Source organism: Pinus tabuliformis, chromosome J (genome assembly GCF_031772625.1).
Source record: "Pinus tabuliformis cultivar Carrire ecotype Pingquan chromosome J, CPIR1, whole genome shotgun sequence".
NCBI lineage: Eukaryota > Viridiplantae > Streptophyta > Pinopsida > Pinales > Pinaceae > Pinus > Pinus tabuliformis.
This window is the reverse complement of record NC_142295.1, coordinates 1182965354-1182981012: the sequence shown is the minus strand read 5'-3', so window position 1 is coordinate 1182981012 and position 15659 is coordinate 1182965354. Positions and strand designations below refer to the sequence as shown.

The following is a 15659-nucleotide window of genomic DNA, read 5'->3' as shown; positions in this document are numbered from 1 at the left end:
CTTTGGATGCCCAACTAGCTATCCAATCAAAAAAATAATATAGCCAAAATATTTGTGAGGCAAATAACTCAAAACCACGATTGATCTTGCTCCGACAACTGGAAAAACTAGCTGTTTGTACAACCTCTGCGTGAGCCTCTGCGCAGTGCTTGTGCAGGCTCTAACTTGTTATGCCCCGGAACTGCTAGAAAGATGACGTCTTGGCTAACTTTGCCTCTGGAAGTGACTCGCTTGGCCTCTTGGAGATTTTTCGGGTCAACTGCTATTGAATCACCATTCCTCTTAGCAAAATTGATCTCCCTCTAAAGCTATATGCGCAGGCTCTGCGCAACCTCTCTAGGAAATGCGACCCTTCTTCTGCTGACTCTCTAGAACTAGAAAACTTCCTCCAGACTCACTTTCTCAGCCCCTCATTGTCTTTGCAACTCCTCTTTGGCTCGAACTTCTCTCTGTTGAATCACTGCGGCTGGGAACCTCGATCTTTGCCAAGGAACTCAACCTCTAAGTGTGTTCTTCTCCAACCCCATTGACCTCCCCTTATAATCTCCAGTTGGATCAAAAACGACCATGATTATGTCCTCATAGATGGCTAAGATTAACAAAGTTGATCCATGTGAGTTTATAGAGAATTCTCATCGTTCTCAATTAACTCCTATTAATTAATCGATTTCCCTAAGTTAGACTTAGGCATTTTTTAATTATCGACCAATTAATTTAATTGAGCTGTCTTTAGGAGGAATTTCCAGAAACGATTTCTAGGTTTTGGAGATTTCATGTGTTTTAGCTTCTCCACAAATTCTGAGAGTAGAACACCATCCGATGCTATGAAAAATAACAGAGCCATCGATTATGATTAGATCTTGGCTGTTGATGCTCCAACGAGAGATTATAAGAGCAGGTCGAAGGGATTGGAGTAGACACAGTTTGCATTAAGTGAGCAAGGTAGATCGAACTACCTAGTTCGCAATATTCAGCAGGGCACAATTCGAGCTAGGGAGAGATAGTGGTAGAGGGAGCAACAAAGATTTGGGAGTAGCAGGATTGTGGTGAGATTCCCAGTGATTTTCCAGTGTCAGAGAGGCAGGAAAAAGGAGGCCAAATTATCTGTAGAGAAGGCCATACAAAGCAGTGCGAATAGCCAGAAACCCCAGTGTGAGTTGCCAGAAGAGGCTTGCTTTAGTTGCTAGATCTCTGATAAGTGTCTAGAGGGCAGAGCGAATTCATTCCAGAGGCAGAGGAAGGCTAGATGTCCCAATTGGTGGCAGTGTTAGGGTTGTGCGAAATTATTATGAGCAACAGTGCACATTTTTGGAGGAAGTGTGAATTCCATATAGGGGTGCGAGTTGCCCAGAGAGAGGCTGGGTTAGTTGCAGAGGAGACAAGGGTGTCACCAATATATTTTTCCATTAAATTGCCAGAGGTTTGCCAGTTAGGCAACTAGTTGTAATAATTCTCTGAAATTGCTGTATACTAATAAAACCCTTATCTGCTGCATTGGTTTTCCCTTTGGGGTTTTTCCAGGGACAATTGTCCAAAAGTAACGATGTTCTTTTTTATTGTGTGTGTGCATCTATTTTTCAGTTGCACATTTTTATTTCCGTAATGTATTTTTATTTGTGAAGAATTATAGTGTGAATTATTCGCTATTTGTTGTAATAATAGTTACAAAAGACAAATAAACTGTTAAACTTAGGAGAATAATATCCAATTGTTGCAGCTCAAGGAACTTTCACATGGTATCAGAGCATTGAAGATCATATCAGAGGCTTAGAAGCGAAGGAAGTGAGATTGTGTAGTTTAGAGGGAGATTTGAAGCACAAAATTTCAGATCTGCGCAAGTGGTGCGAATTGTAGAGAGGCAAAAAATCGATTTCTAGATCCAGAGTGGAGGAAAAGTTCGATTTGCCTTGGGAGCAGTAGTAGTAGGCAGTAGGATTGGCGGAGAGGGTTTTAGATGAGCAGATCTAGCGCAAAAGTTTTGCAGCAACGGTTATTGCAACAATAGATCAGCGCAAGGCAACATAAAAGCACACATAGGGAATTCCTAGTAAAATTTGTAGAAGGTTTCCAGTTTTTTAGTTGCAAGAAAGGAGGCCATAAGTTTCCAGCAGCAAAAGGCTGTAGTAGTCTTGCCAGTCCAAGTAGTATGCATTTCAGGGTTAGTAGTGAATGTGCTAGTACCGGAGAAGAACATCTTGAGGTAGAGTAGGTTGCCCAGAGGAGGAATAACATGCAGCGCGAGTTCTGGGAAGGAGTCGAGAGGTAAGTGCGATTCATCTAGAAGCAGATCTGCGCATGTCTAGTAGGGCTTGCAAGTGCAGGAGGAAGGCCGAGTTAATTGGTCGAAAGGAGGAGATTTCCAACATATAGTTCTCCATTTTATTTGAGTTTCACAGGGATGGCCACAACAAGACTTAAAGATCATAACAGACTTGATGAAGCCTCTAACTTTGATGTTTAGAAGGCCAGGATGCAATTCCTATTAGATGAGCACGATTTGAAAGAGTTTTTGACAACAATTATCGTTGAACCAACATATCTTGTCCAATTACGGGAATTCATGAAGGACATGGGAAAAGTCAAGAGGATGGTCCTAGACAGAGTTTGAGATCATATTATCCTGCATATTGCAGACAAGAACATAGTGAAGGACATGAGGGATGTTGTCCTGACGCTGTACCAGGATCCATTAATGATTCTCAAGGAGAAGCTGAGGATGGTCAAGATGCATAAGGGTGAGAATGTTACTTCCTACCTCTTCCTACCTCACCAGGATTCAGGGTGTCAGAGACGAACTTGCAGCTGCAGGAGAGAAATCATCAGATAGTGAGCTAGTGCGCACACACTCAACAAGTTCTCCAAGGTGTGTCATATATTTGTCCAAGTGATTTCTGGACGAGACACACTTCTTGGTTGGGAGCGCCTATGGTGTGACTTCACTCAGGAGAATTTGAGGCTTAGTCTCATTGATGGTGCCACCAACAATAGAGGCAAGGGATTGAAGGTGGAGAAGGAAGAAGAAAATGTAGCCCTTGCAGGAAAGGGAAAGGCGAAGAAGGGTCCCAATCAGGGACAAAACTCAAAGGGAGAGAAGAAGAAGGACCTGTCGAAGGTCAAGTGCTTTGGATGTGGTGAGTTTGGTCACTATGTCACCTAGTGTCCGAAGAGGAAGAAGGAAAAGAAGGGGCAGCAAATAACAACTTCGACAAAGATTAATGAGTTTACCTCCAGATTGGAGGAATTCACATTGGTAGCGGGAATACCTCTAGATGGAGGAGCATGATGCTTCAAATTGCCAGTTTGGGCAGGGTCTGTGGGAAGAACAGGAAGTCTAGCTCATATCCAGTTGCTATACATTCTTCACATGGATCAATACCTATGCTACATGAGCCCACTATATTATAGTAGCAGGAGGATTGAAGAGTTATCAAGGCACAGTTAAATACTTGAGAGATAGTGCAAAGCTAGTTGCAGTTAGATTCCCGAGAGTTAGTTGTTGAGCCAGTTGGGCGCAGTCAGGTGCTTGGTAGACAGTGTAGAGCTAGTTGCAGTTAGAAAATAGAGGGAGAATTGCAAGGCCAGTTGCCATGATTCAGTAGATCAACATGAGGTTGAGGCTCAGAGGGAGTCTAGCTTCAAAGGGAGCAGCCATATGAAAGCTTGATCTCAGGTTTTGAGGTGGTTAGTAAACACAGGTGCGGTAGCATAGTAGCAGTGCAGAGGCAACAACATAGAGGCTTCAATTGTGTGAGATCAGAGTATATGCAGTGGTATGCTGGACAGAGTTATGCTAGAGCACTTTTCTTCATAGTGGTTATTAGCGATAGGTAGTCAAAACAACCTGAAGATGTGTAGAAAGGAGGTATTACAGCTGTCAGGCATCAACAACATGGAGTAGTCCAACTACAGTTCATGAGTAGAATGGAGAGTGGAGAATACCTTCCTCGCTAAGATGTAATGCTGTTTTTTGTAGTAGCATCAGACAAGTGTTCTAGTCTCTAAGGTGCCAGAGAGGCTAAGGAACATGAGATCTCCAAAACCCAGAAAATGTTTCGAGAGAAAACAGTTAGAAACCTCTCAATAAAATTAATTGATCAATAATTAAAAAATTTCCAAGTCTAACTTAGGAAAAATGATTAATTGATGTGTATTAATTGAGAAAATCGATTTTGCTCTAGAGACTTCTAGAAAAGTGACTTGACAGATTCTAAGATGATCTGAGCCATCAATCATGATTAGATCTTGGTCATTGTGTTGAAGTTTCTAAGTTTACTTAGTTTAGAAACCCTTCATGCACTTTTTCTGGTTTATTCCTACCTGCTTGTTATTTTTTTTTAACAAGTTATTTACAAAGTAAATATTGAAAATAAACACCAGTGCATGCTCAACATATTACAGATCAACAACTAAAAGAAACAAGAACAAACACACCACATGACACCATTATTTTGGGACCAATGTCCCTGGAAAAACCCAATGCGGGAAAACCGGTACAACTATCTGAGGGTTTTCTTATTAAGCAATATCAGAGTACAATCTGGGTGCCATAACTGGCCTACCCAACAGAGAATTTCCTTTGCAGCTATACCTCACAGTTTGAGAGAAATCTCCTGGCTGAAACCCCAGAGAATCCTTCCGGCAGCTCTTCAGCACAAAACTGCTCTTGCAACCCCAATGTCTGCCCAATGTGGATTGCGTCAGCCCCTCTCTGTCTCACGCTAGCCCCATGTCAGCTCTAGGAGGCCCTGCATCAACTCTAGGAACCTCTGTGTCAGCTACGTTGTCCCCTCTGGTGCTCTGCGCAACACTTGGTTGCCTCTGCGTGGCCCTGTGTAAGCCCTTGCTGGCTTTGCATCACCCTCCTTGGCTTCTACGCTACTCTCACAGCACAATCTCTGCCTTCTATGTTCCTCTGTACTTAATGCCCCTAAGCTGCTCTCTCGATCACTGATTCTATATCTCTTAGCAAACCTTGCTCTAGAGAATAAAATAACTGATCATCTGGTGTTGTCTTCAACTGACCTTCAAGCCTCCTCTTATACTTTTCATATTAACATATCAACGACTGAGATTAAGTCCCTAATCAACGACTAAGATTAGATCTGGCTTGATCCATGTCTTTTGGACCACTCTAACATAGATTCATATTAATACACATTAATATTTTATTTTTCCCAAGTTTAGACTTTTAGGGACTTCATTAAAAATATTAATTATTTTAATATCTCCTGATTTGTTTAGAATCTGCCCAAACCCTTTCTGGGTATTGGAGATCTCATGTGCCCCAACCTTTCCACCAAATTTTGTGGCTAGAGCACATCCGATGCTACCCCAAATCAACACGTTGCTGCTCCAATAAGAGATTATAAGAGCAGGTCAAAGGGATTGGAGAAGACACAATTTGCATCAAATGAGCAACGCAGATTGAACTACCTAGTTCATAGTATTCAGCAGGGTGCAGTTCGAGCCAGGGAGAGACAATAGTATAGGGAGCAACAAAGATTTGGGAGTAGCAAGATTGTGGAGAGATTCCTAGTGATTTTCCAGTGTCAGAGAGGCAGGAAAATGGAAGTCAAATTATCTGCAGAGAGTAGTGCGAATAGCTAGAAACCCCAGTGCGAGTTTCCGGAAGAGGCTTGCTTCAGTTTCCAGAGCCTGGATCGATGTCCGGAAGGTAGAGTGAATTCATTCCAAAGGTAGAGGGAGGCTAGACGTCTCGGTTGGAGGCATTTGCAAGGCTGTGCGAAATTAGTTTGAGTAGTAGTGTGCATTTTTGGAGAAAGTGCGAATTTTAGATAGGAGTGTGAGTTGCCCAGAGAGAGGCCAGATCAGTTGCAGAGGAGACAAGGTTGTCTCCAATTTATTTTGTGAGTAGATTGCTGGCGGTTTGCCAGTTAGGCACAAGGTTGCTTGGGAGTGGGAGCAGGGAGCGACATTTTCAAAAGCTCGTTGGTTGGGAGAGAATTTTTATATAAGATATATTTGTATATATTTTGATGCATATATGTCAACAAAAGCATGTAGAATGATGAATTAGATATAAAAAGCATAAAAACATGGATTAAACCATATAACATCAATCATCTAGAAGTTATAATCTTCATCAACCACATGTCGCAAGTTACAAGTTCTCATTTATATAACATGTAAGGGTGCACTTAACCAAATACCATCGACTGCAATCCATCTCTAAACCAAAACTACAACAACCAGTAGGTTCTAGATGGCATCTAGCATCCAAAAAAATCATGCTACTACAAATACCTACATATCATAAAACTCATTGCCTATCTTGGGATCTTTGTCATTAATATCACCCTCAAAAGATTAGCATAATATAGAAAAAACGTACCATGTCAAGTCAAGATTTTGCTTGAGTGATGGGTACATTTTTAGTAGGGTCATGATAGAGGAGTTCGACAACCAATGCCACTAACATCAAGGTACATAGAGGGCTTGGTGCTCTTGATTAAATATGAGTTCCATACCCTAGTATATGACAAAATCCAATGGAAACATTTCAATCCCGCTGTCAGGCTAGGAGGGAAACTCCACGAATTTGATTGATTTTGCATTAAGATAGAACATGGATATATACATGGAGAGGGAGACTATTGGGTTTCATCTCCTAATGTCTCTTCGTCTTCCAGTTCCATTTATTTTTACTATTTACAATATTCACATGGATTTACCTAATCCCAAAGATTAGGTGTCAACGTTCCCCCCCTTAATCTGAACAGATGTTGGTGAGTCCAAGCATCATTCTGAATCTTTCAAACTTTTTCGTTCCAAGTGATTTGGTGAAGATGTTTGCAATCTGCTCATTTTGGGAACAATGTCATAGGTGGATTGTTTTGGCCTCAACATGATGTTGAATCAAATGATATTTTGTATTAATGCGCTTGGTCCGATCATGAAACTTTGGGTAAATGGCCAACTTTATTCTAGTTGAATGCACTTGTTTCTCTTGCAAATCTTCCAGGATTTTCCTGAGCCACACAATTTCCTTTGTTGCTTTAGTTGCGGCTACATATTGTGCTTCAGTTGTGGAATTTGTTGGAACTGATTGTTTGCACGACCTCCAGGAGACAACTCTTGATCCAAGACTCATAACATAACCTGAAGTAGATACTCTAGTTTCTTTATCACCATGAAAATTTGAATTAGAGTATCCAATCTTTTGAAAAGACTTTGCATACCTGGAATACTTGGAATACCTGGAGAGTATTCCAACAACAATTTATTTTGTCTCTTGAAAAGACTTTGCATGTTCGAATCTATCCAAATTATCAAGCTGCTGCTCAACAACATTGTCAATCTTGGAAGATTCAAGAAAGATCACATCTCTAGATATTATGAACTTCTTATTCACTTCATCATAGAGACGATATGCTTTGGAGGTATTTGAGTAGCCCAAGAAGATACATTTGCGACTCCTTGCACCAGGTTTGTTTCTTTGTTTCTTAAGTATCAAGGCATAACAGGTGGAACCAAAAACCTTGAGATGTTTCACTGAAGGAATGTGGCCATACCACATTTCATAGGGACTTTTGTTTTTGATAGCATTATATGGATACCTATTCTTTATATACACAACACATAAAACTGCATCAACCCAAAACATCAGCTTAACATTCTTGAAAAACATCATCGAACGTAGCATATTTAAGATTGTCTTGTTCATTCTTTTAGCTACTCCGTTTTGTTGGGGATTATAAGGCACGGTTGTTTGATGTTTGATCCCAAGTTGGAGAAGATAGTTTTCAAATTCTTTTGATGTGTATTCTTTTCCATTATCAGTATGAATAGATCCAATATGAGATTTTGCATCATTTTCAATCCATGCATGAAAGTTCTTGAATGTTTCAAAAGTTTCAGATTTGTTCTTCAATAAATAAACCCAACACATTCTGGTGTAATCATCAATAAATGTCATCATATATTTATTACCATTTGCAAAAGAAACATGCATTGGGCCACATAAATCAGAATGAATGAGTTCAAGTTTTCTATGTGCTCTAGAATGAGAATCATGAAAACACTGTTTGTTGTGCTTTCCTAAGATACAAGCATCACATTGCTTAAGTTTCCTAGGAATTGTAGGCAAACTAGTAACACCATTTTTCTTCAACAAACGAAGGCTGTCATAATTCAAGTGTCCAAATCTAGCATGCCATAAAAGACTCGATGGAAATGTACCTTCATCATAGTGAAAACTTTATGAAAAGTTTTGTGTATGAGCAGAGGTTCCTTGCAGCTTCAGAAGTCTTTTTTCTTCTATCCTAGTCATGACAAGTGAGTGATTTGATGCTTTTCTGACCTCAACTTTGCCATCAAATATGTGAATGGAGTGTCCTTGCTGGTGGATGTGGACCAAAGACAACAAGTTTCTCCTCAACTTCGGGAGGTATAGAACATCATGTAGAAGAAAGTTTGGAAGACCAGACAGTTTGAGCTTGATGGTGCCAAGCCTTGATGGCTTGAGTTTTGACTTGTCTGCAAAGTATATTGCTCCATCAACATTGTCAGTGAATTCTTCAAAGAAATCTTTCTTGAAAGTCATGTGGCAAGTTGCTCCTAAATCAAGAAACCAAGCATCTTTCCATGAAGCAAGTGAAGCATTGAATAAGTCTTCAATTACTCCAATGTTGTAATGTGATACAACATAATGAGCGGACTTAGGTGCTTTTCCTTTCCCTTTACCATGTGTTTTACCCTTTTTTTCATTTCTTTCCTACTCAATTCTGTCCCAAGGCAGCTTACATGTGGAAGCATCATGTCCATCTCTATTGCATCGTATGCAATGAAGATCAAACCTTTCCCCTTGGAAATGTCTTCTCCCCCTACCTCTAAAATTCTTCCTTCCTCTTACTCTTTGACCACCTCTTCCTCTAGAAGAATATTGTGCATGCTTCTTCTCTTTTTGTGCAAGGCACACAACCTAATCAAAAGGCTGAGGAGCTGTCTTCTTCCCAAAAGCCTTCTCTTTCTCAGCAAACTTCTTCTCAAGGGAGTCAAAGGTAATCTCCTTAAGGTTGCTACTTGCTTGCAATGACTCAAGATAATGTAAATAGGTGGGATATAGTGCCTTGACATAAGCTATGGGAGGAATATCTATTTCAACACTAGTGGCTTTTATGTGATGCATAATGGATCTTACTTCTAATGCTAAGGCAAGAGGGTCATTATTTTTCAATTCGGGATTGAACAACCATCAATTGAACAACTTCAAGTTCAGAGTGTGAGTCATACAATTCCTTTAACTTCTTTAAGGATTTAAAGGCATTTGAAAATGGCAAAATATGTCGACTCATCTCTTCATTTACGAACATTGCAATCAAGGCATAGGCCTCGCTATTCTTGTTTTCCCAAATGGTAAACTCCTTATTTGAAGTGAGTTTGTCAGGTGCATTGTCTCCTCCTTCACAAACTCCTTTCCATAACTCATTGAAAATCAATGTATGTTTTATCTTCCGGGACTAGTCATGGTAGTTCTCTTTGCCAGAGTTGCCAGAGACAACTAGTCCCACAATGGAGATGAGTGAATGCATCATTTGTAATATCGCTGACTGACTATGTCTTCAAAACAACATCAATTAATTATGTAGGCTCTCCATAATGCTCACATACCCTACTGTATGCCACTTATGGTTTTTATAAAGTAAAGGAGCACGTATATACCATAGTCTTCATTAAAGCACCAAACTTTTAAAAACCCTCACTTTATACCATGTCATGTAACCTTTTAATATATATTAATGTGCCACTATTTAAAAAGCCTCCTTAATATATTATGTGCCCATCACTCTTTAATATATATATTAATGTGCCACTTTATATATTATATGCACATCACACATGATATACCATCATGAACCCAACTCACTTATAAATTGGCAGCCATACGACCTTTTAAAAATTCTTAACGCAACTTGGATTTGGATTTACATACCACGATCAGGCTTCCATATAAAGCGTATGTCACGACCTCAAACAATGGAGAGGAACATGCGAACGGCAATTCAACACACCACACACCAGTCTCCATCACTTCATTCAGTATTCCAACGCACAATAGTATTGTTAAAATTGGAAACTAGGGCCAAACTCCACGTGGGTCATCTTATTTATGGCAGCTGATATTTTTCTTGGATCCCTCTCATTGAGAGGTGTAGGATTGATCTAAAGATCATCCGATTCTGATAAGTATTCACGTAGTTATGAATTTATTTGTGTTATAAGACAATTCGACAAGGTCGGCAAGAAACCAAATTGCCCCCACTTGTGCTCAACGTTTTAGTATAAATAGAGGTAGCCTTCAAGTCATTTACACACACTCACACTCTTGTGATCTCTCTCTTCATTCTGTTTTGGGTTTTGATGAAGGAGAGATCTAGAGGGAGTGCCCTAGGCTCTACGCTGCCCTAATGAAGAAGCCCTAACCAGCCTTAACGCAGTGATGGAGGAGACTTCTATAGTGCAGCAAGGAGAAGTCCTAACTGCCCTAAACGCAGGTCTAGAAGAGACCCTACGCTGAGGTGAAGAAATCTGGCCCTAGCAACAGATCTAAATGGAGTCATAGCCATAGTTACAAACAGTGTTACTTGGGAGCGGGAGCGGGGAGCGGGAGCGGAAGCGGGAGCGGGAGCGACCATTTTCAGAAGCTCCCGGTTTGGGAGCGAATCCCGGAGCGATTTTTTAAAAATATATATATTTTTTATATTTTTTAATTTTTGATACATATATGTCAACAAAAACATGTAGAATGATGAAATAGACATAAAAAACATAAAAAAACATAAATTGATCATTGAACCATATCACATCAATCATCTAGAAATTATAATCGTCATCAACCTTAGTAAAATAATAAATTAAAATAACATTCAATTCAATAACATTTATCATCATTGATCACCAAAGTAACAAGTTGTACTTGTAAGCCAAGTTTAACCATTACAAGAAGTAATATCGAAGATATTTCTAAGTCCTAACTTCTAACTGTTAACATGATATGAAATGTTAAAAATTTATAAAATGAAACATGAATAATGAGATGAAATGAAACAACTTTAGTCTTTCACAAAGCATCATATTCATAATTCACAATCATTACCAATGAGTTATAATTGCCAAGGCCCAACTTCAAACTTCAAATTTTCATTGTCACAGTGATATAATGTTTACAAAAAATATCATAATGTCATAATGATATGAAAGAGTCAAGAGTCAAGAGTCAAGGACTCAAAACTCAACACTGAACAGTTATGAAAACTAAAGTGACAAGTCTAATAGAAACTAAAAAAGACAAGTAAACTGTAAATCTACAAGTGGCCCTTGCCACGAGAGTCTCCAGGAGTATAAGTAGGTCTTGGCGGTCTTCTAGGAGTCTCCCTCCCAGACCGACGACCAGAACTCGAGCCTCCACGCGAGGGTGTCGATGGAGGTGGCGACAGCAATGGAACAAGACTCGGGCCCCGAGAACTGCTACTGGATGGTGGAGGTGGCATGGCTGCTGCAGCTGCTTCAGCTTCATCCCGTACAAGCTCATCTTCTAGTTCTTCCATATGTACAATGCCATCCTCTAAATTGTCGTCCTCAGGGTGACTGTCCCAAATTTTATATGTGGGATCTTCATTGGCCCGATCACAGTAATGGCTCAACAACCTCAAATTGTAGTGCACATAAACCAAGCTTTCTGCTCGGTTTTCGTTGAGCCTGTTTCTTTTCACATTATGTATATAACTGTAGGTGCTCCAACACCTCTCTGCAGAAGAAGAATTTACAACCTGTGCAAGAACTTTCAATGCCAATTTTCGCAAAAGTCCGTCGCCGCCATATGTTTCCCACCATGTGAGAGAATCAAATTTATCTTTGTCGTCCATTGCATGGAAGTTACCATACAAACCACTGCCAGTGAAGTATCTGCCTATTTCAAGGCGCACAGCTGCACATTCCTCCCTGTCAGGCACCAACTTTTCTAATGCATCCAGATATCCTTTAGTTACCTCTCGATCTAAATGGGGTTTGGTCCTAACACCACCCCCTGCTGCAGGTTTGCCCAACCAAGAATCTGAGTAGTATTTTGGCGTAAGGATATACGCCAAGCAATGTAGTGGAAGGTTAAGCTTTTTCCACCGTTCACACACACAATCGTGAATCAGATTGTACAAGTCGGGATCTCTGTTATTAACAATGTCTTTTATTTCCCCCAACATGGTATCCATTTGCTCATACACCTCGCCAATCACCGGTTTGTCTGTATCTGCAAACCGAATCATGTTATAAATTGGCTTGGTGAAATCCAATACCTGTCTCACAGCTGTCCAAAACTGCCCATCAAGAGCGGCCTCCTCCACCGTATCAAAACCTGCAATGTCAGCTACATTTGTAGCCCTTTCCTTTAACACCTGCCAATTTGGACTTGATACCATGCTAGCTAAACCCTCTCTTACCTTCAAAAGGCGCCTGAAGGTGAGGTAATAGCTACCAAATCTAGTCCTCGCAATCTTCAGCAACTCCAATCTCGAGTGACTGCGGAAAAGGCCATGGGTATTGCTATGATTTGTAATAAATTTTATCATTTTTTTTCCTCTCTTGTACAAATCCCCAATCCATTGGTATTGTTCATTTTTGTTTTTGACAATATCATGCAACAGAAGGTTCAATGTGTGAACCAAACATCCAGACCAAAATATGTTCGGGTATCTATCCTCAATAATTGCTCCCGCTGCCTTACAATTAGGAGCATTATCAGTGATGACTTGGATGACATTGTATGGGCCAATACGCTCAATTGTTTCAAGCAATGCTTCTGCAATGTTGATAGCGGTCTTGAACTTGTCTGAGTAATCATGTGCAGCTAGAAAAATGGGACCACTTCGGGACACAGCAAGAACACTTATCAATGGCTTGCCTTTTACATTTGTCCATCCATCAGATACAATGGACACCCCATTGTCAGTCCAAGAACTTGTCATTTTATTCAAAGAATGTGATATTTTTGCTTTTTCATGATCAAGGCCAACTGTTCTTGCCTTGTCATACCCAGGGCTCTTGTATCCTTTAGGGGCATCATTTATGGCAGAAACCATTTCGTGCCAATAAGGTGAGCGTAGAACATTGAATGGTATCCCATTTGCATAGAGGAACCTGTAAATTTTTGAATCCACATCATTCCTACACCCCTCATCAAGGAAATCTGATATGCTTCTACGGCGTAAAGATGATGACCCTGAGCCTCCATGTCCATATCCACTGCCTTGGGAGGATGCTGAAGGAGTTCTTTGTGAGCTTGGTTCAAAGAAACCCCTTGATCTTTTTGCTTTGTATTGGGCGTCCTCCTCTTCCTTTATGTATTTGGCTCTATCAACTGTTGACACCCCGTTGCAAGTTCTGATTCCTATTTGTTTCTCTCCATCCCATGCCCTTTTCCCGCAAAGGTGTCTTCTCAAACGGGTGTATGAGCCTGTGAAATCAGTGTTGCAATGGGGGCAATGAAATTTAGTGGTTCCACCCCCTCTCCCTGTTTCAGGCCTCTGAACATATTTCCACAATGGAGTTTGGTCTTGTTTAGTTTTTTCACCCTCATGTTCACCCTCCACATCCTCCTCACTGGGGTTTTCACCTATTTGACTTCCTCCGGCTTCTTCATCCACCTCTTCAGGGTCAGGCCCCCTCCGTTTCCTACTCTCCACCACCATAATAACCAGAAAGGGGACCAGGAAGAGGAAAATGCCAATAAAAATGCTCAGGTTCATCGTGTTTGATGTTTGTAGGGTTTGAGTCTTGAATCTGCAAATTAATTTAGTTTATTGGGATTAATTCATTTAATTTATTAATTTAATTTAAATTAATGATCTTTAAACTCAAACAGGTAAATGAAACTAACCAAATTAACTACCTAACCAGCTAAACTAACTAAATGATTAAGTTACATACCTCTGCAAGCTTGCTCCTCGCTCCTTGGCACTTGCTCCTCGCTCCTCAGCTCTGGCTCCTTGCTCCTCAGCTCTTGCTCCAGCTCTCAATCTCTTGCTCAAGCTCTCAATCACTTGCTCAACAAAGTTGTAATGACAAGTTTTTGGCCCATTGGGCTTATAAAACAAAAAAAATTAGCTAAATTTTTTTAATTTTTCGGGTCCGGCGGAATTTTTTTCCGCCGAACCGCTCCCGGAGCGTTTTTTAATGCCCGGGAGCGATTAGGGAGCGATCGGGGAGCGATCGCTCCCGGGCATTAAAAAACGCTCCGGGAGCTCGGGAGCGATCGCTCCCTGAAACGCTCCCTATCAGAGCAGGGAGCGTAAATTTTTTTAAGGGAGCGCGCTCCCGAAAATCGCTCCCGTCCGGGAGCGATTTTGGGAGCGCGCTCCCGACCCGCTCCCGAGCCGCTCCCGCCCGGAGCGCGCTTCGGGAGCGGGTTCGAAGGGGGGGGGGGGCGCTCCCCCGCAACACTGGTTACAAACAAGCCCTAGCCGCAGTCATGATAAAAGCCCTAGCTGCAGGTGGAGAGGAGACTTAGCCGCAGATGAAGGAGAGCTCTAGCAGCAGTTAAGGAAGAGGTCTGGCCGCAGTTAAAGGAGGCCTAAATCCGCAGTAAAGAGAGGCCAAATCCACAGCAATTGAGGAGACCTATACGCAGCTAGGAGAGGAGGCCTAATCTACAGTCAAGAGGAGCTCCTATACGCTATCAAAAGGAAGTCCTAATCCACTGTAAAGCGTAGCCAAAATCTGCAGCAGAAAAGGAGACCTAGCCACGTAAGAAGGACCCTATGTGTGTTGTAGGTGACAACATGGAAATCTATGTGTGCTGTAGGTGACAACATGTTAAATAAGACAGTTACAAGGCATGAGTTGAGGACTGGGAATTCGCTGTCATAAGAAGAAGCAGTGCATTGTAGAAGTCTGCTCTCTAGGCTGAGTTTGCTGGGCAGTAGGCCAAGTTTAGGAGTGCAAGGTCAGAACCTTAATCTGAGTTCTGGATGGATAGTTTGTGTGGGAAACTATCTTCAGTATAAGGTTATGACTATGTTGTATGTTATCTTGTGAACACATGACAGTGACATCTTTAGTCTAATGTATGGCATGTTAGATATATACATGCTGTAGTGAATGGACAAAGATTCAATGATGATTGATCAGAGATCCTAGTGTTTAATAATGTTCTTACTACAATGGTATTTGGGTTTATGGCTATATGAAACAACAGTACCATGATGCCATATCTTGTGATGATAATTGAAGGACAGTCTTGTGGAAGGCAGAGACAACCTTCCCTTAGAGAACAATTGCAGAAAAATCTGGGCAAACATTGTGACTGTTAGTTGACTGCACTTTGAACCTGTTGAAGGAGTCTAGCTACTTTGCTAGGCTGTAAGCCATAGCAAGCAGCTAATACTGGTGAGTGTAAATGATTGCAGCATATTGGATGCAGTGATGGATGCAACATGATGGGTGTAGCACAGTGATGGGAGCAACACAGTGATGAAATCAACTCAGTGATTGGGAGCAACATAGTGACAAGTGTAGCAATATGAAGTGTACAACATGGTCATTAGGTCCAGCATTGTGATGATGGGTGCAACATGGTGCAACACGGTGAGGTGCAGCATGATGATGAGATGCAACACAATGATAGGTGAAGGAGTCATCTGGGAGAA

At 41.1% G+C, this 15659-nt stretch overlaps 1 protein-coding gene across 5 annotated transcripts in view; it reads left to right on the top strand.

The window, feature by feature from the left end:
* Positions 1–15659, top strand: part of LOC149231296 (16S rRNA processing protein RimM family) — a 429419-nt gene that overhangs the window by 281965 nt on the left and 131795 nt on the right. The window lies entirely within an intron of this gene.